Below are 21,744 nucleotides of genomic sequence, written 5' to 3' on the forward strand. Positions count from 1 at the left end.
ACAGCATCACAAACAATGTCAATATCTGACGCAGGTCAGCTTGAACTAACTCTCAACAAATGCCCCTATGTACACTTAAATGAAGTACGAGAAGCTAAAACACTGAACAAACGTGAAAAGGCAACCACAAAGAAAAAAGCGGACCTGCAGTCCTTCAACGTGACCGCGAATGGCAATCAATCAACTGTTAAAACAGACCAGGCCTACGCAAACATACGGCTGACGACAGAAGCTGAAAGAACAAAATCACCTCGCAGCCTGGTAAACATAAACCATGATGCCATCGAGGTTCTGGACTCACGTGTACAATCCCCAAAATCTCCTAGAACCATAGACGAATTCGCTAGATCGAGCCCTCTAATGGATCTCTCGACATACGAAGATCCGGAAGGAAATGATGGCGAAAACAAGAGTCGTGAGTCTTATAAAAGCGATCTGGTGCGTCCCCTGACAGCAATCCCAGATGGAAAAACTGACGCAAAAAGAGGAGGGGAACAAACGGAGGGGGACACCGCCACGAAGCGTTCGAAGTTGTCCTGGTCCGGGACACCAAAGTACCGAAACAAATCTTCCAATGGAGACACCGATGTTTCCCCTCGAGTAACGCCAAAAGACGAACTTAGGTCAAACCCAATTCCCCGAAATCTGGAGAGCTCAGGAAATGGAAAAAACTTCAAAAGAGAAGTTAGAGTGTTCAAAATAGAACAAACCTCAAGTCAAACGAAATTCATGATTCTGAATAGGAAAACGGTTCTTCAAATCCTATGCAAGATCAGATGCCTCGATCATCTGAAATCGGATGACTTTCCATTAATCGAACCATATCATCGTGAACAGAAAGCAAAGAGCTACATACACATCTACATCTCTTCACTAAAAGTGATGCCAGAAGCGGCCTATGTGGAATTAAGGAAAGCTGGTTTTACCTTAACAGAAATAAAAAGGTCGCGGCACGAAAAGACAAATGTTGGCAGACTGAGCGAACAAGACGGGACACGTCCCCAAGGAGTCCGTTGGACTGATCGCTATAACAGGAAATCACTAAAAGAGAAAGACGGTAAACAGAGTCGTTGGACTACTGGAGAGAGAAGTTATGCTCCATACGCACGTCCCAGAAGCGAGTCACGTTCCAGACGGAAAACGGTACGCCACGATGCAGACGCGCGGTGCTACTTTGAAACAAGACGACCCACTAATGAACGCCAGGAAGACAGAAACATCATGAAAACAAACTACGAGAAGAAGGACGGCGAAGACAACCGTCAAAAGGGCCCATGGTCGTGGCTAAAAAGTACGCTTAAAAGGCATAACGATGAAATAGCAACCAGAAAGCAGCCATCGGCCGATCCCAACCTCATCTAACGACACCAACTCAAAGAACTTGCCCAATCTGATCTCGATGGCTTCATGGAATACTAGAGGGCATTCACACCTGGCAAACCCGGATAACCAAGACCTGGGGGCATACGATATAGTATGCCTCCAAGAGCACTGGCTGATGGAGAAACCACTGCTCGACGGGTTCGAAATAGCGTTCTCCCCTGCGTCAAAAGGCATCCTGGGCCGTCCGTCTTCTGGCCTACTAATTGCAGTAAAAGCTAGGTCGGGAATCTCCTTAAAGAAAACATTGAAGACGTCTCGAGATATCTTAGCCATACAAACCGAATGGGAAGAAGCGAGTGACCATCCAAACTCAACCGCAAGAGAAAACTTGGTACTTATCAAGGTCTACTGGAACCTGGCGAAAAGTTCCACAGAAGATTTTTGCAACCAACTTGCTAATACAATTGACGACATTACATCAGATGCTCCAGATTCCCACATAATACTATGTGGTGATCTAAATGCAAACTGCAACTACGAGCTTGAACATCAGGTCTCAACGCCCAAAACTCCAGCCGAAAAAAGAGGACGCTCATGGTTGTCGCTGATGAAATCACAAAACTTTCATGATGTTTCAAGGCTCAATTCCTGGAAGATTGGTACCCCCACCTGGGAACGGGGTAAATCCAGTGCTAACATCGACTACTTCTTTGTGTCACACAGTCTGGTGGATCGTATTGTAGACTATTCAGTGGTCCAGACCAAAGACAGCGACCACAACTTACTGGAAATTAAATGGAAGACACAAAGTACGGAAAACGATCATTATTTTTACCAAATCGCATCCAACAATCAACAAACACGTGTCCATCTGACAGCGACAAACCTGGAAAGAATCACTGACGAATACACAGTGCGCTTTGGGAGCAAAGAAGCCTTGAATCAAAATCCAGACTACTTGCCGTTCCTTCTACAACACCGGAAGCCCAAATTAGGAACTAACCTACAAAAGAAAATAAATCTTCACGTATTCGACGCAAAGGTCGCAGAAAAGAAAAGACTACTGAGAAAGCTGAAGAGACAAGCAAAAAATGAAAACTCGCCAAATACTTGGAACAGATGGAAGAAGGAAACCAGTGTGTACAAAGCATGGTTAAGATCCCACAGACACGAAATGTTCCAAAGAGACGCCGAAGAAATGCTCCAGGTCCTAGGCTCAAAAAAGACTGGAGACTTCTGGGCTCTCATCAAAAAATCTGCAAACAAAATACCCCTGCACATGGCCAACACAGTTTCTGAAAACCGGTGGGCCAACCATTTCGGAAACCTGTTCGGAACTCCGGGCCATATCTTGCCGGACCGAAACAGGAGCTCATCGCAGACCTGGATCAACCTATCCTCTAAAGATGACATAAAGGAGATTATTCTTAATCTGAAAAAATCAAGAGCTCCAGGACCTGACAGCCTTTCCAACATCGATCTTAAACAAAACCCTGAGCAATGGTCAATCTTGATCAGCGCCATTTTTACTCAATGCGCCAGGACAAGGACCATCCCACCCTCATGGACCAACGCGGTGGTTGTCCCGATCTTTAAACGAGGGAACAGAGAAGATCCAGAAAATTAAGGACCAATCGCTCTCCTTGATATAATTGGAAAAATCTTCACCTCCTTGCTTCTGACCCACTTTAGGAACTGGGCCAATCAATCGCCGGCGTATGACCCCTTCCAAATGGGTTTCTTAAAAGGGGGGGAGCACGTCTGCCAATATCCTTCTTCTCAACATCTTAAAAGCTAGGGTCAAACAGGGCGCACCAACTCTCTTTTTGGCCTTTGTGGATCTGTCCCAGGCTTTTGACAGAGTCGACAGGCAAAAGCTCTGGGACAAACTGGAAAAATGGCATTGCCCTCCCGAAATACTGGATCCAGTGATGGCTCTACACACCAACACAAAATTAAGAATCCGGCTAAACAACCAAGGTCTTCTGTCAAGGGAGATATCTGTAGAGAGAGGGGTCAAACAAGGTTGCCCGATGGCCCCTCAATTATTCATCACCTTCTTAGGAGACATGAAAGACACAGAAGCTGGCATTAAGATGGTACCACCGAAGCTGGGCAACGAGCACATATCACGTCTCATGTACGCCGACGATCTAATTTTATTAGATCAGACCCAGATCGGACTTCAACGCCAATTATCCAACCTGGCCCTGTACATGGGAAAGAACAACATGAAAATCAACAAAGAGAAATCAAAAATCGTGATAATCGGAAAAAGCGGAAAAAAGATCAATCCCCACTTCACAAGGACCATGGACACAATTCCTATTGAGGTGGTTACCAGCATCAAGTACCTAGGGGTACACATCGACCACTCAGCCAGGGAGGCCACGATGCAACAAGCCTTATGGGACAAAGCGCACAACCTCGCAGCCCAAATGAAAACAGTTAACAACAGATTTGGTAAATTCTCACTTAAACCAGCTATCGAATTTTACAAAGGAAAAGTGGTGCCTACACTCACATACGGTATGGGAGCATCCTTGACCATACCAAACAGCATCTGGCGCAGATTAGAAAGCCTGATTTGGAAAGCAGTTTTAGGACTACCAAATTCCACCTCGATGGATCTCATCAGACGAGATTTGAAGAAGAAGCAACGGTGATGCAACACGCTCTCACTCTCTTCAGAAACACCTTAATACCAGACAGCCCATTAATCTATAAAATCGTCGCTGATGAAATCGTAAAGCAGCGAACAACGAACTTAAACGCATGGTCAGAAAACTTAAAAGGGAAGCTATCAGATAATGCATGCTCAGTTGAAGATCTTAAACAAAATCCTGAAAGAGTAAAAAGAAAGTTAAAGGAACAGGATTGGATCCTGACCTTGTCGAAAGCTCAATCAAATAAACTGACCAAGAATCTCCCACCTACCTTTAACAGACTCAAGGTACCTATACCATACTGTTCTAAGTTTCCAAGCCAACAGCTAAGAAAACTCTTCATGAGAGCTCGTTTCAACCTCCTGCCGACGAGAGAAATCTTAGCAATCAGATCCAGTTCGACTGACATTATCTGTCGCCTTTGCCATAACTCTGCCATGACAGAATCAATCAAACATCTCTTACTTGAATGTCCTAACGTGAGAAAAATTCGAGCCACCTATCTGTCGACACTAATCTGTGAACACTAACCTTTCGGAGAGGAAGAAGAACTTATTTGGTGGAACAGGTTAATGTCGGGAGAAAAAACCAGATGGACAATCGCGACTGTCAAAATCCTGGAATCTGCCCTTGAAATGATCAGTTTCAGCTCACAAACTACGAGCGAGAGCACGGTTCCCGAAGGATCCACTCCCCTACAATAATGTTGATAAGGAAGATCAAGCTTCCTTCGGCACCTGTTCCCCGCCCGGACACCTAGGTCCATTTGAGTCTACACCTACATTTCTTATACACTCCACTGAGCTGAAAGGGGCAGTCCTGATCTTACCGGAATCTGACACAACAACACGAAAGCTCGAGGCGAATCACACTTGTTGTTGTTGCTGTCTTCAACCCTTTGTAAAAATTCAATTCTATGAATTATAAACCAATAAAAAAATAAATAAATAAATAAAAACCGACCGTTTGGTCACATTTGCAAAACTCATTATACATAAAAAAACATAAATAAAAGAGACAATTGATCTATAATTTGAATCTTGTGTTGCGTTCACACAATGCTTGATAATCAACAGTAGTGGTGTTAGTAACACATGGGTGACTTTAAATTAGCCAGGTCTTATTTTGCTAAACAGTCCCCAAAATCTTTGTGTCGACGTGCACAAATCCGTTTCCAGCCTTAATGTTTTGATCCCAAACCGACTTATCCTTCATTTTTGTTGATTAGTCGTGTATGTAAGGCTTTCTTCAGGACACAATATTCACAAGTACAGAATGTCACACAATCAAAAAATGGACTATCATCCACGTGGTGGGGATCGTGACAAGAAATTACGTAAATTGGAACAGAAATGGATATACAATTTGGACTCGGTCAAACACAATTTGTATATCGAATGGGGCCTTTTTCTGCATAAATAAACACACACATAATGTTTGGGTGTACCTATTGGGAGATATTTATGATATTAGGACCATCCTTGCAGAAGTAAGTTATGCGGAGTAAATGCAGCGATCTATGTTTTTGCAAGTTGGACTTGCTACATATTGCAGCATAGTCCGTTCTATTTTGCCCCTTCCAAAATGTCCGCAATGAAAGCAGACCTCTCCAGCTCCTCTTTTGTTTTTCAAATCATGTCAAGTGACTCACCACAACACGTAAAGGCCGCGATGACGACAAAGCGAAGTAGCACGTCCTCCTTTGATGCCGGTGGAAACTTCTGAGGCTAAAGGAAAGTGATGCCGAGGCGATACGAGCCACGTACTGCGATCACAAGGTAACTCGATAATAAATACAGGCATACAGTTAGGATCCGATGCAGAAACGGACACGGTTGAGTAACTGCGGCCGCGCATGTGCTTTTCTCCATTTTTACAACACCAGGTTCGGGCGGCGATAAACACCCACATCCCGTATCGTAGGAGAAATTAGACTGCGGCAATGCAGAGACCGGCAAATCGGACTACTGCTGGTACTTGTGATTAACCTAGAATTCGTTGTATTGCTAGGTGAATAAATGTGAAGTGTGGTCACCTCACAGTCTGTGTGTAAAGATGCATGGGCTTAGATCGCATTGAGCTTTCTTTGTTGTAAAGACCGTTCCGTCTTTTTTCCTTTTTTTAGTCTAATCCTTGAAGGACAAAGTTATAACGGCACATCGAAAGTATTTTTGAAGTGGAAACGAAACAAGTGTTCGTAAGAGATACCATGCTGCGGCAACGCAGAGACTGGCATATTGATTCACTGCCGGTATGTGTGATTAATTTGGAACTCGTTGTACTGTTAGCTTGAAATGTAGATACTTCATAGCTACCTTCTGCAAAGACCATTTGGAGTCTTGCGATTATGTAAAAGACCGTTCTGTGTTTCTCTCCTTTCTTTGTTTAGTTGAACTATTGAAGGACAAAACCTAAATAGCCCTTTAAAAACGTGTTTGAAGTCGCAATCAAGCGAGTGAAAATAGGTATGTCTAACCTAATGTTCTTTCTTCCCAAATTAATAAATGACAGGCCTAGTAATGTGAGTCATAAGAAATAGAATCACTTTGATGTGATATGACAAGAAAAATTATATGGTTTTGTTGCACTAATCAGCTAATGTCATCGCCTGGTTGTTGTTGTGTGTCCCTGACGCAAGCATACCCACCCAAATAGATAGAGAGGTAAAACATAGGTTGTCTGCCATGAATGCATGTATAAAAATAACAATAGGCTCTCTTTTTTTGCTGTTTTAGACTTTCTATACATTGATATAGTTTGTTCTGTGTTTTTTAGATACTTCGAGACATTGCACATTTGATTGTGTGACATTCTGTACTTGTGAATATTGTGTCCTGAAGAAAGCCTTACATACATGACTAATCAACAAAAAATCAAGTATAAGTCGGTTTGGGATCAAAACATTAAGGCTGGAAAGATTTTGGGGACTTTTTAGCAAAATAAGACCTGGCTAATTTAAAGTCACCCATGTGTTACTAACACCACTACTGTTGATTATCAAGCATTGTGTGAACGCAACAGAAGATTCAAATAATAGATCAATTGTCTCTTTTATTTGTGTTTTTTATGTATAATGAGTTTTGCAAATGTGACCAAACGGTTGGTTTTTATTAGAAAATATAATAAATTGATGAGTTATTTTTGCTAAAATTGAGCCTGCCATCTCTTTATATTTGTTAAAAGACTGATGGTCTGTGAATACATTAATTTGGTGTGAGACCAGGTGTGTGACCTCCGGTGAGGATATGATAAGGTAGTTTGTTGGAAACCCCCCCATTTTTGGCATAAATGTCAATCCTTGGTATGCATTCAAAGCAGCACTATCAAGAAGCGCGCATATGCCATTTTGCATGTATATTCGGGCATTTTTTGAGGCACACGTGATAAGACTTTGTAGGGAGTGATAGGAGTTTGTGCACTAACAGTTTTCTTAACAGTTCATGCCTCTGCTGGTGCTGAATTCTATAAACGTGATGTACCTGATATGATGGTGTTGGGTCCACAGATGACTCGAGGCTTAAAGTACATTTCTGCGCCTTTACTAAATCACCAGGAAGAGGTTGGATAAAGGCCAATAGCATCAGTTTAACTCAAGAGGACCAACTGTGTAAATACGGTCAACAGGGGAAAATGACAGAAAGTGTGCAGGGCTAGTTTCAGAACAAGACCAACTGTCCAAGTCTCACTTATTTATTTATTTATTTTGCATTTGTAGAGTGCGCTGCAGCCCACGGGCATAGAGGCGCTGTTCAAGGATACTTAAGAAGGCTTGCTTGAGGGTTACAAAAAGCGGCCCAAAAAGTAAATATCGTTGGCTTTAGATGGTACAGTTACATAACAGTATTATACAGTGTATCATTCAATGCAGGAGCATATGACCGGGATCATACAAAGGGAAGCCCTCTAGACAAAGAGCCTAGTTTTTAGTGCCTTGCGGAAGGCAGCATGGGATTCAATTGATCTGATCTCATTTGGAAGGTTATTCCAGAGAAAGGCTGCCATAGTTGGGAAACTTGAGCCCCCAGCACGCACTCTACGCGTGTGGGGAGTCAGGATGCGATTGGCATAGGTGGCTCTGGAGGGTCTGGTCGCTGTTTGTTTGTGAATCCTTTGCTCAAGATAGGGAGGAGCGAGTCCATGAAGACATTTATGAGTTAGGGCAAGGGTTTTGAAGATAACCCTTTCTTTGATGGGTAGCCAGTGTGCCTCTCTCCTGACCAAGGAGATGTGTTTTCTACGTGAAATGCCTGTTGCGGCCCTTAAGGCATTGTTCTGGGCAATCTGGAGTTTGGCCAGGTTTCTTTGGGAGGTACCGACGAAGAGGGCATTGCAATAGTCAAGCCTGGAGCCAATAATAGCTCTGGCTATGGTAATGCAGTTCTGCTGAGTGAGGAAAGGCCTGATAGCATTGATCAGTTTGGAATGGCACGCTGCTGAGGGGGCTATAGCATTGACCTGCCTATCCATGGTCATGCTAGGTTCTAGGTATACGCCTAGAGTCTTAATGGTTTGTGATACTGCAATGGGGGTGTTGTCTATGTTGAAGGCCAGATACTCTTTGTCGAGTTTGCTCAGTGTAGCAGGGGACCCGATCAGCAGGAGTTCGGTTTTTTCACTGTTTAGATAGAGCCAGTTCTCCGCCATCCAGGATTGAATGGTGGAGTAGATGATGTTGAGGGTATCTGTATCAGTGCGATAGTCTCCCGATAGGGGTATGAGCACCTGAGTGTCATCCGCATAATTGGTGTATGAGATGCCCATTGAGTCCAGAAGACCGAACAGGGGTCTGGTGTAGAGGTTATACAGAGTGGGGGCAATGCAGGAGCCCTGGGGGACTCCACATTTGATTAGACTGGGTGTGGCGTTGGAGGATTCTGAGAAAACCTTCATGACTCTCTCCTGCAGGAACGAGTTGATCCATGCACAAGCCTTTGGGGAGAAGTTCGCAGTGGTTGCGAGGTGATGGCATAGGGTTTTGTGCTCCACCAGGTCGAAGGCCGCAGAGAGGTCTAGGAGCAGAAGGAGCGCTGGTTTGCCTGAGTCTCTGATATCGTCTATTTGATTTTTTAGGTCAAGTAAGGCAGTTTCAGTGCCATGACGAGGGCGAAATCCAGATTGGCGCAGGCCAAGAAGGTAGTTATCCTCAATGAATTTCTGAACTTGCAGATAAGCTGCTTTGTCCAAAATCTTTAAGAGGAAGGGGACCGTAGTAATGGGTCTATAGTTGCCAGGTATCAGTGGGTCGAGAGATGTTTTTTTTAGTGGAGGTCGGACCCAGGCTTCTTTAAGGGAGCTGGGTACAGTGGAGGATTGGAAGGAGGAGTTAATGAAGGCCGTCACAAAGGGGGCGATGACTGGCGCACAATCTTTAATAATGTGGGCTGGGCAGGCGTCTCCCTTACAGTTAGAGGGCTTAACGGACTTAATGAGGGCAGTGACTTCAGATTCGCTCATGGGGGCGAAATCAAATTTGGGTGCCTGGTTAAGTGTGTCCAGAGTAGGGTGAGCCGTTTGGGCTGCTAGTAATGAGGAGATGGCCTTTTGGTGGGCTAGGATTTTGGTGTGAAGGGAGTCAAGTTTGTCGAGCATAGCTTTTCGAATTTGGTTACACCAGGCCTCGTCTTTGGCAATGCTGAGTGGTGGGGTAGAGGGAGATTCAAGTTCCCTGAAAATAGCAAAGATTTCTTTAGTCCCGGACTCTGCATTATTAATTCTGGTGTTGTAGGATTCAGCTTTGGCCTGTGTAAGAGCAATTTTGTATTCTTTGGAAATGGCCTTGAAGGCGGTTTTGTTTGAATCAGTGGGGTTTCTTTTCCATTTGACAAGTGAGGCCCTTTTTGTGGATCTAAGATCCATGAGGGCTTGGGTGAACCAGGCATTGGAATGCTTGGTTTTCTTGGCTTTTTTGGCTGTCAATGGAGCAATAGTATCTACTGCAGTGGTTATGAGATGGTTGAAGGTGTTGGCTAGTATTACAGGATCATTGGGGAAAGGTGGTTGCATGGCTAGAACCTGTAGGTGTGGGAGGAGGGTATCTTTAGTTAGTTTCTTAGAGCTCCTGGATAGTGTCGCGGGGAGCAGGATGGTGGGTTTCGATGGTACAGTAGAGGTGTCGATGTAAAAGTTAATGCAGGAGTGGTCTGACCAAGGGATAGGGGATATGGAGGGCTGGAGAATGGGGCAGTTATGTTGCGCAACCCAGTCAAGGGTCCGACCTTTAGTATGTGTGGGCTCAGTGATGGCTTGGACAAACCCTAAGGTGGTTAGTCCTTTTTGAAGGGCAGAGGCGTTGACATCTTGGGGGTCGTTGAGCCCAAGGTTGAAGTCACCCAGTACTACTACTTTGGTGTTTTTTTTCAGGTTGTGAGACAGAGAATGGATGAGGGTTTCTTGGAATTCTGTCGGAGGGCCTGGTGGGCGATACACGAGGTGAAAGGCAATGGTGGAGTTGGGGGACGTTTTGAGTTTGATGAGGAGGTATTCGGCGTTGTGTCCTAGTTCCCCCTGGATTCTTCTGATGTCAAGGGTGTCCTTGGCTATGATGGCTACCCCTCCCCTCCTTTGGCCTATCCGATCCTGCCTGAATATGGTGTAATCAGATGGGATGGCGAGCGAGAGTACGGGCCCAGAGGTATCTTGTAGCCAGGTCTCGCAGACAAAAAGAATGTCAAGGTTATCCTTGCTGATGAGATCATGTACATCAAGTGTGTGAGCTGGAATTGAGCGGGCGTTAACCAAGGCGCAAGTCAGGAGTTTGGATGGAGGACTACAGGAAGAGGTTGGGGTGGGTTTGTGGTTGGGGGTTGTGGTGGCTACAGTTTTGGTAGTAAGGGGGGCATAGGCCTGCCTGCCATTGGCATTAAGGGCAGCGGGGGAATCTTTGGCCTGCGGGGCAGTGGGGGCATCAGTATTGCATGAAATAACAGTGGGGGCATCAACATTGACTGAAACAGCAGTGAGGGCATCAACATTGCATGAAATAGCAGTGGGGGCATCAACATTGACTGAAACAGCAGTGAGGGCATCAACATTGCATGAAATAGCAGTGGGGGCATCTATAATGCATGAAATAGCAGTGGGGGCATCAACATTGCATGTAGTAGCAGTGGGGGCATCAGTATTGCATGAAATAACAGTGGGGGCATCAACATTGACTGAAACAGCAGTGGGGGCATCAACATTGCATGAAATAGCAGTGGGGGCATCAATAATGCATGAAATAGCAGTGGGGGCATCAACATTGCATGTAGTAGCAGTGGGGGCATCAACATTGCATGAGATAGCAGTGGGGGCATCAACATTGCATGTAGTAGCAGTGGGGGCATCAACATTGCATGAGATAGCAGTGGGGGCACCATTGACCAGCAGGGCAGTGGGGGCAACAGTGTTGCATATAGTGGCTGTGGGGGCAGCATTGCGTAACAAAGTGGATTGAGCAGAAGGATCATTTAAGAATGTACACAATGGACTTACATGTCGTGCTGCAGATAGTGCAGCGGTGCGCACCTCCAAGTCCAGAGCTCCTAAGACCGCAGGGGGCGTTGTGTCTGAGCAGGCTGATGTGCGGGGCTTCGCGGTGAGGTAGCTGAGGAGAGTGCTTGCATGGTGGAGTAAGTGGCTTTGTGCCGCGTATCTGGAACGCATGCGCGCATTCCTTAGTGCGAGACTGGGCTGGTGGGTGGTGGGGTTTCGAGAGCCAGTGCGCAGCGAGAGGTTTCCATTTCTGCATATTATGTCCGGATGGAAGACCGTGATAGCCGTGATGCAGCCAATATTGGGTGCAGAGGCATGGATTTGTGCGGCTGGCGGCTCCGATCAGCGGAGAGCTGCAGAGAGGGATCCAGGCCTCACTATTGTAGCGTCTTTTTTCAAAGCTCTCTAGTCTAAAGTAAGACGTAGTGTAATGAATCACAAGGTCCCTCATCCCAAAGAAATCCCTGAAACTTGGCAGCAGTTCTTCTCCTGTGGTTCCTTCCAGTTTTTCCCCTGGTGTTGCCAATATCGCCATCCTTTCCCTCCTGCTTCAGTATGAAACCAATGGCGCTGGATGAACCAGACATGGATTCCCAGCCATACACTGCTTGTCGAGACCCATTCCAAGATGGCCACCCACTGAGCCAGCAACGCTAATCGTCACCACAATCAAGATGGCTGACTTACAGTTCCAGCTAAGAAATGTTCACGACTGCTGAAGAGCTTATCTGCCAGAGGCAAGCAGCAGAGTATCATGTTGCAACTCTGTAGGCAGTCCTCATCCTAAGTCTGTTGCATCATGCTTTCTTGTTCTTTTGTGCCTTCCTTTTTTTCTTTTCTTTTTTTAATGTTCTTTTTTACTAACATTTTACAAAAACAATACAAAAGGACAAAGAACCGCCAATAACAATTACATCTTTCTAAAACTACAATCACAGTATGAATTAATTAACAGGGGAGAGTGGTTACATACAGATGAAACCCTTTCATTTGTGTCTCCTTCACAGCCCTCAAAGCCACAGTATGGAATACCCCACAGTAGCAGTCTCATGTTGCATTTGGCACACTCACATAGAGTGGCTCTGATCCACCTCTGCCGTTTCATAATGGAGGGATATCCCGTGGCTGATTAGACATCAAGACCATGTCCTGGTGTTGACCCTCCATTTCGTAACAGAAAACACACTTATCCCTAAACGGAAGTGGACCTCGCTCCCCACGCCTTGGCTATGCATGTTTTTGCCAGAAGGAGAAAGAGGCCAGTCAGTGTCCTAGCTGGTGAAGGCACATTCTATGTAAAGACCAACAGGCCTATCATTAGGTCCATTTGAATCTCCATCCCCTGCACCCCACGGATCCCTTCAAACACTTTCCTCCAGAATCCATAAATCCCCCACACTTCCAGGCAAAGTAATAGAAGTTGTCCGGTCCTTTGCCACATCTTTCACTTTCCAAATTAACCCTGAGATAATACTTCCGCAATTTAGCAGGGGAGTAGTACATTTGGTGCAAGAATTTGAAATGGATTAACTTAAGGTGACTATTAATGGATACATATCTGGTTTGCGCACACATGTATTTCCAATCCTCATCTGAAATACTGCACTGGAGTGGTATTTCCCATGAAGCGTTTGCACTAATCGCTTTCTTCCGTCATGAGTTTAGAACATATCGCCGATAGCAAAATGCCTTCTCCGTTTGGCAGTGTAGTATCTTGCAAAAGGCCATTAACAGAGGGTTCTGCTGGGAATGTGGGAAACAGCTCTTTCAGTGAGTTTTTAAAAATCCTAAACTATAGGAATACATGTAACTCTGAGGCCCCGTTCCACTCTCTCGTTCAGTGATATCAATTGTCTGTCTCTAAAGATATCTGCTATTCTGTCAACCCAAATCTTTGCCATAGTTTGTAAATTTAATAGCTCTTTAGTTATTCCCACTTCGTGGACATACACGTCGCGATCAACAGCGAATACAGAGGTGCAGGCTCACATTTGGTCACCAGACTATTCACATCTGACATGTGGTGGCCGCTACATTTATTTCTCTAGGATCATGCTTTACTCCTTTTAAAATAACAGTTCTTAATAAGGCAGATGCCGCTATCACCCTCTCTATTTGAACATGCAGTCTACCTGGATCTCTTGAAAACAGGAATGCCAAGAAATGATCCTGAGCAGACAGATAGTAGGTTTCTGGGTCTGGTAGTGCAAGCCCTACCTGAATAAGAGCTCGAGTGAGCTTGTTCTAGCTAACACCTGAGCCTACCTCCAACCCAAATAAAGCATTTGATGATGCTCTTTAGCTTGTTGAAATATTTAGAGGGCAGCACCACTGAGACAAAGATACATATATACAACCATTTGGGGGTTGGGGTTACCATTTTACTAAGGAATATTCTCCCTGCCAGTGAGAGGGGGCAACCTCTCCATCGACTCAGTGCTTTCTGGGTTTTTACCTGCACATTCGTATAGTTAGTTATCTTTAATGAGGACTTCTGGGTTTCTAGAAATCGTCACCCCAAAGTATTTGGATTTCTCCAGGTACCATTGAAACCCAAATCCATCCTCAAACTCTTTTGTGATTTCGGTAAGTGGGAACAGGACGATTTATTGGCATTAATTCTTAACCCGAAAGAAAGCTCCAACTCCCAGAACCTCCTCCATGATATGTTATTTTATGTTATGTGGGTGTTTTATATAGCACAACAATCACTAAAAAGGTATCTGTGGGCTGTGGAAGAGATAAATTATGACTTGAAGTTAGGTAAGAACCTCCTATGTTACAGACGTGTAGATACATTTAAATTGAAAAGGAAGGTCTTCAGTTTTATTTTCAAGGATAGGAGGTTTGATTCCCTACAAAGATCAGGAAGAAGAGTATTCCATATCCAGATCGCATTAAGTAGTAAGGAGTGGTCACCTGATTATTCCTTCCTGTAACCAGAGTTGTTCAGCTTCCTATGATATGATGCGTTATGTATAACGCGCTTAATACCCAGAGGTTTCTAAGTGCGGACCCTGGGATCAAACCTGTGTTGCTCTGCATTGTCTTGCTTCCAAGGTGAGCACGTTGCTGCTGAGCTATCCTGTCTTAATCTTAAACAGCGCAGACGAATATGTGAGCTCCACTTCAGAAACAATGGATTTGCAGTGGTGTGTTGAAAGCTTCTGAAGACTAGTGTAAGGGTGCAGAAGAAGGAGGCTGACACAAAGGTGGCATGTTTGGGGCTAAAGACTTTAATTGAATAGGAAAGGAAAATAAAGCCTATTATCCCTATTCCTGAGAGGGGTTTCCCTGCCTCAACTAAAGAGATAAGGTGACTGTCAGGATGTCTGTCAACGCAAACGTGTCCACCGTTTTCTGCCAAGAAACCCTTACTTCTGTCCCTTACAATAGAAACTAAAGAATAAGGCAGTACTGTTCTGGTCCCAGGAGAATGGGTTATAGTTCCTGGTTTGTTAAAACAGTTCCCAAAACTTAGAACAGTCAGTGGGAATTGTTCCCTGTCCCTGATGGTAAAGTTCCAAACAATACTTTCTCACACGTTGTCAGGGGGAATAGCTCCCTTCCCCTGATGGTAAAGTTCCAAACAATACTTTCTCGTACGTTGTCAGTGGGAATGGCTCCTTTCCCCTGATGGTAAAGTTCCACACACTACTTTCTCGGTAGGCTGTCAGTGAGTTTATCTCTCCCACTGTTGTGAGGGACTCTCCCTCTGAAATTCTTTTTATAGTTCTTTGGGTCCTCGACCCTTCTCTGGTGATCAACAAGCTTCGTTCCACCACTGTAGTGAGGAGAAGGTTTATAAGCTTTCTGCACCTGCCCTGCCTCCAAGGGGTTATGATTACAAAGGGGCATAGGGACAACTGCATGAACCCTCTTGGTAAGCCCCTGTGTTGTCTCCAGGTATCGTGTGCCACCATTTACCCTGTTGGGGTTATCGGTACGTCTTTGGGACTTCCTGGGATGGTGGGCGTTCGGTTCAGCTTCTCCGGGCATCTTGCTTCCCCTGCGCCTCTGCGACAGCATTCCCTGGTGCCTTCTGCATTCCTTCCTCCTCTCGATACTGCTGTGCACAGGTCTGCTCCTGTGGACCTTCTGATCATCAGACGCAACAAACTGCTAGCATCCTTGGGGTCCTCTCCTTCCGGATCTGCGATGCAGTTTTGAATCTCCATCGTTCTGTGCGCAGGACACCTGCAGTCTTCCAGGGCTGCCAGAGTCCAAGTGTTTAGTCCATTGCCGATTTGTATGCAATGTTGCCAGCAGTGCCTGGGGCCATTGTAGAAATACTTCATCTCTTTCACAGTTTTCATCTTCATTTCTCCGCAGGGCAAATTCAACCCATTACTTGGATTACCTAGGTTTCTGTCGATCTTCTTCGTCTGAGTACTTTCAAGAATCATGAGACACTCTGCCTTATAACAGTACACAGGTCTATTGTCTATAAGGAGGTTAGAAGAGGAAGGAGAGGCTAGAGTATTGGGGGGTTATATTCTCATAAGGGTTGTATCCTAGATGGTCGTCCTTATCCCCAGAAGGGGAGTCCCTCCCCATGAGATCCTCCTGCATTATACCACTCCCAGGGGAACTATCGGGTAGCAGCCTCACCTCCCTGGCCTCATGGGAAAGGGCTCCCCCTCGGGGAGAAGTGACGACATCTAGTGAATCGTCACACTAAGCACATACTTTTAAAGATAATCTGATTTCTAACTGTGAGCCAATATAGTGATCAAAGTGCAGAGTGAAGTGCTCATATTGTGTTTATTTTTGAGCCTAGCAGCAGTATTTTGAAATCTCTGCAACCTCAAAATCATGTAATTAGGAAGGCCAAGATATATGCCATTATTGAAGTCCAAATGAGATATTAGAGAGGTCATCACCAGCACCTGATGGAGAAAGGCTACATAAGGGAGAAGCTTCTTTATTTTCCTGATCATGGCTGAGGACTTTCATAACGAGGACACTTGGGAATTCAATGTTAGTTTATTATCTTGAATTATACCTACTTTCTTGACCTTCACACTTCGACTTGGACATTGTCCAAAAGAGATAGGCCAGCACAACTGAGTCCAGATGTTCGGTTTCTCATCAATAGCTAACATTTCCTTTTTATGTGGATTTATCTTTAGGAAATCTGAGTCCATCCAGGTCTTATCAGCTAAGAAGCAGTCTATGAGCTTGCCAGATAGAATATCATCACCCTGTTTAAGGTCCACATGAATCTGCGTATCATCAGCGCAGTTGAAAATGGGGACACCAGTATGATGTAAAACTTCAATTAGTGGGTGAAGATATACGTTAAAAAGGAGAGATGTGTGACGAATCAACTTCCAGGGCACCAGTGGTCCAGGGATATCGGTTTCTAAACCGTCAATCAGCCCCACACCTCCAGTACACCAGAAGGGATCCGAACAGATTGGAAATACAATTAAATTATAAACCTCCTTGTCTAATTTTGGTAGCTTGGACGGAATGGCAGGCTTATCTCCGCAAGATCGTGGATCGTTGGTTAGTTGCAACACAGCAAAAATACAGTTATTACCCAATGATAAAAGGGACTGTCCAGTCAAGGTTGTATACAAATATCTACTTTATTATTATTGCAACAGACAGTTCTAGCACACTACAAAATACAGCCCACCCTGTAAAGAAACACAGAGGACAGACAGTTTCACAAAGGAAAGGGATGCACTCTGGATACTGACAGAAGGTCAGTCGGTAAAGCAATCAGTCTGAACTGTTAAATGCTATTTGGTTTCAGCACCAAGGGGGCAAGGAGTCATAAAGGTCACTGGGGACCTTCGAAGAAGGACCAGGGGGACAGAACCACAATGTACCTGGGGCTTGAGATGATCTTGATGCTGGACAGCGTTGAGTCGGTTCCAGGATGCTTTCCGCTCCTGCAACAGAGTTCAAGATGGGAGACAGCTGCAGGTATCAGGCAACAGGCTGGACGGACGCCTGCAGGCTGGCATACATGGCAGCCCAGGGTCAAGAATTGTTGTCTCTGTGCTAGTTGGCGGATCTGGAATGCTGGTCGAGGCATCTCGGACGGCTTTAGTGACTGCAGCGTGACAACAGTCAGTGGTGCAGCCGGTCACTGTTCGAGGGCTCGACTGCCTCGGAAATGTCATTCAAAGATGGATGCTGGTTGATGCTTGTCGTGGCACTCCTACTAGCTTCTTCTCAGGGCTTGTGTCGTCCTTTAAGGCAGACAGCCCAAAACTGAGGATGGTGTTTGCAGGCAACGGCCTTGTCCTTTGGTCAGAAACTCTCTGGCACTTCCCACCTAGGAAGCTTGCTGACAGAACCCAGCAGGGCATGCTCTGTGCTGGCTGGGTACCAGTTCTGGGGCTGCTGGGTGGGTCCTCTGAGTTTGGGATCTCCCTCTGTTCCCTGTGAGATGTTTAGGGGAGGGATATTGCTTCCCTTCTGGAAATCCTGGCCTTCCTTCACTGGTGGAAGCTGTAAGGCAGACTGTACCTTCAACCAGGGTCCAAATGAGTAATTTTTCTTACGCCTGTCGACGTATTCGGAAGATCTGCCAAAATAGGTGCTCAACCCTCTTTTAAAGTTAAATGGGCCCAGTGATTAGTACAGGCTAAGCCTACCTTAATGAACCAATCCTGGGTCCCCACCAACAATCTTCTGTTATGTGTGAGGTCATAACCAGAGTGCTTTGCAACAGGAAAGGTAAGGGGTGACACCATGTACTACTAAGTCCCACCCATCTTCATGTCTGTTGTGGATCAAAGTGTCTCTCTGTTTAGTTGATCTCTCTGTGGCACCTGATCAAGGCACAGGTCTCCCTTGATGTTTGTGGCGGGAAGAGACTTTCTGTCTCCATTAATCCACATACGTCTTCCCTCTGAAAGGGGGTCTCCCTGCAGGGGTTGCCTACTGTAAACAGTTGTCCCAGACATGCCATTTATAGCCCTTCATACATAGGGGTGGGATCTAGCTTCAAGTTGACACATTGCATATCAAAGAGATGTTGGTGTTTCCTGTGCCTTGTGTTCTGTGAACAAGCCCCTTCGCAGGCCTGCTTCAATTAACTCTCAGCAGTATGCGCTGCCACCACACAGAACTACAATAGAACAGGGCAGATCCATAGAGCATTGGATATTTTAATAGGGCTGGCCATGGCCAGAGGAAGGTGTTGCCTTACCCTTGGTGAGATGCTTTGATATGTCCGTGACTGTCACATTCCAGCTAAATGTGACAGGGATGACAGCGCCATTAAGCTGTGTCCCCCAGGCACACATGACTATGTGTTTGTTTTGCAGTGAGCAGAAGACAAAAATGTGTGCGTACTAACCCCACACATTTTCTGAGGTTGATCTCCCATCATTCATTTTCATTACAAAACTTCAAAAAAGCCTAAGCGAGCGCACACTCCACTTGCAGATGGTTAAATTCCTCCCAGGGTGATAGAGCAGATCTTTTGAGGGATGCTGCATTTCAGAGGGTGAGATTGCTCCGCACTAATTGGTCCAGGAATTACCATAGTAGTTTTAATAAACAACATCATGTCAGCAGCATACAATACCATAAGAATATCATACAATGATATGGCAAATGTATGCGTATAGATTTGAAGTCCCCCATGTTGGTGCCTCTCCCGAATAAGAGGACAAGTGTCACCCCTGTTTCATGCCTCTCTCTAATGTAAATTGTTCTGAGAATCCCCCATTTACAAAAAGTCTAGAAGTGGGTCCATTATACAACAGCTTTGTCAACTCCAGAAAAGAATTTCCTAATCCCATCCGTCAGAGTACTGTGAAAAGGAAAGGCCACTCAGTGGAATCAAATGCCTTCTTGGCATTGAGGAGTTCGGCCGTTGCCTTGACCTCTGGGTCCACGATTGACAAAAAAACAAATATTCGTCTGAGCCTGCATGAGGTTGCCCTGCCTGGGATACACCTGGCTTGGTCCGCTAGTAAACATTTTGTCTTAATTGGTATTAACAGGTTTGCCAATATCTTGGCAAGCATTTTATTGTCTGTATTGATGAGTGATATAGGCCAAATGCTACCTCAGGTCTCTACCTGATTTGGCCAATAATTTATTCATAGCCTCTTTCATCGTACCCAGCATTACGCTCTCTTCCAGTGCATGGCTATAGACCTTGAGGCGATGAGAGCAATAGTGATGCATATGCTTTATACAATTCTGTCGTCAAGCCATCTAGACCTGGGGATTTCCCACTAAGAATATCCTTTATTGCTCTATGTAACTCCGGCTCAGGTATGGGGGTATTAAGTATCTCTCCCTCCTCTGGCACGGCACAACAGAAACCAATCTGATCTAAGTACTGGTCATGTTGTTGCTCTGATACCGAAATCTTCGTTGAGTATAGTGTAAGGTGATTCTGACCTTAATTTGCAACGGAATACTACCTGTGTGTAAACAGGAGAAATGGTCAAACACCTTACTGCACACATGCGCATGTCCTGAGACTCCAGGGATAGTGTGAGATAACACCAAGTTGGAGCAGTCAAGGATGAATTAGGGCATCCATCGGGAGCGAGGTTTGGGCCAGCACCGATGACCCCTTTACCTGTAAAAGGAAGATACACCCACATGGTTCCATGTAATAATGTCCCCTCAAAAATATCGCCATGCTAAAAAATTGACGAAAAATTGTCGTTTTTTGTGGGGACATTATTCAATGGAACATGCAGGGGACACCCCCGCAACCCCCAAATCCTTTTTTATTTTTCATGGGGAGCTGCCCCTGTCCCTATATATATGTTCACCTATATAATGTCACCACAACTTTTTCCTGGCGACATTATATACAGCGACCATATATATAGGGATATTATTACCTGATACCCACCCACGTCCCTGTCCACTGACAGGTTATACATTAAGGTGCCATTAGTGGTGAATAATATCAATACACACCAATGAATGTATCAGCACTGAAACAGGGTAACCTTTATATAAATATTAAATAAATAAATATAGTGAATTACATTAACTTGACAGCAGTGCAGGGAGTACACCCATTCACAGCCTTCAACACATAAGCATTACCCAAACACTAATCAAACAGTGTAATGCCAGACCAGGTTTGCTGTTTTCAATATATTGGGCCTCATTACGGAGTTGCAGGACCCGGTATTTGCCCATTCCTGGACGCCGTGAAAAATTCTTCCCCATTCCCATTTGAGTCACATAGGGCTCAATGAGACTGGGGAAGCCGGATGCACCGGCACTGTTACGAACGGTGCCGGTGCATCCAACATACTGGGCTCGCGGGTGCTGCTCTACCCGCCAGGTCCGACCTGGCAGGCAGAAAGGCACCTGCAAGCACAACTTGTAGTTTGCCTGTCCGGGAGCTACGGTACCAGCAAGCTTACCAATTCCGTAGTTCCCGGACCGGCAAACTTATAATGAGGCCCATTGTCTTTTTCTCACAACCTAGACCAGTGGTCTTCAAACTTTTTAGGCCTGGCCCCCCCAAGCAAAATGTGGTTAGGCCGAGCCCCCCCCAAAATGCTAAATGGACAGTAAATCCAAATGGCTATGAACTTTTGCGCACCGTCACCGCACCCTACACCCAGCATAGTCCCTGAGCTCCGCCACATGCTCCCATCACAGTGTTTGAACTCCCTCATCCGACTCCTAGCCCCGTCCCTGTGCTCTCCCCACCCCACCCCACCACAGACCCTGGGCTCTCCAAACCCTGCTCCCACCACTATCCCATGGCTCCTGCCCATGCTGCTCCCACCACAGTCCCTGGGCTCCCCAACCCTGCTCGCAGCACAGTCCCAGAGCTTGTGGTGGCTGGTGAACTTTTTAAGGGGAGGGGCATAAATATTTCCACCAGATATGCCATAGCGACCGAGCGCAGCGAGGGAGCCCAAACCAATCAAGGGGGGGATCAGGGGGTTTTCAACCCATGAATTTTTTTTAAATGACGAGTTACAATGTTGCATTTTAGAGCATACTTTAAAAAAAATAGGTCAAAAGTCAAACAGTTTGCAATTGGCGCAGGGGGGCCCAGGGAGCAGGCATGATATTTTGTACTGGACATCTATGGTAGATGTCCAATAAAAAGAAACCATTCCTGTCCCATGGGCCCCACAGTGCCTAACACAATCAACATGATTATGTGTGTATGCAAGGCACTGGAGCGGCTAAAGGGGAAAGCATGGTATTTTTGACTGGACATCTATGATAGATTCCAGTAAAAGAAATACCACCCCTGTCCCCTTGGCTCCACAGCGCCTCAGAAAGAGAGCTAGCATCCTTGGGGTTCTCTCCTTCC

Source organism: Ambystoma mexicanum, chromosome 4p (genome assembly GCF_040938575.1).
Source record: "Ambystoma mexicanum isolate Mex_15411 chromosome 4p, UKY_AmexF1_1, whole genome shotgun sequence".
In the NCBI taxonomy this organism is placed as follows: domain Eukaryota; kingdom Metazoa; phylum Chordata; class Amphibia; order Caudata; family Ambystomatidae; genus Ambystoma; species Ambystoma mexicanum.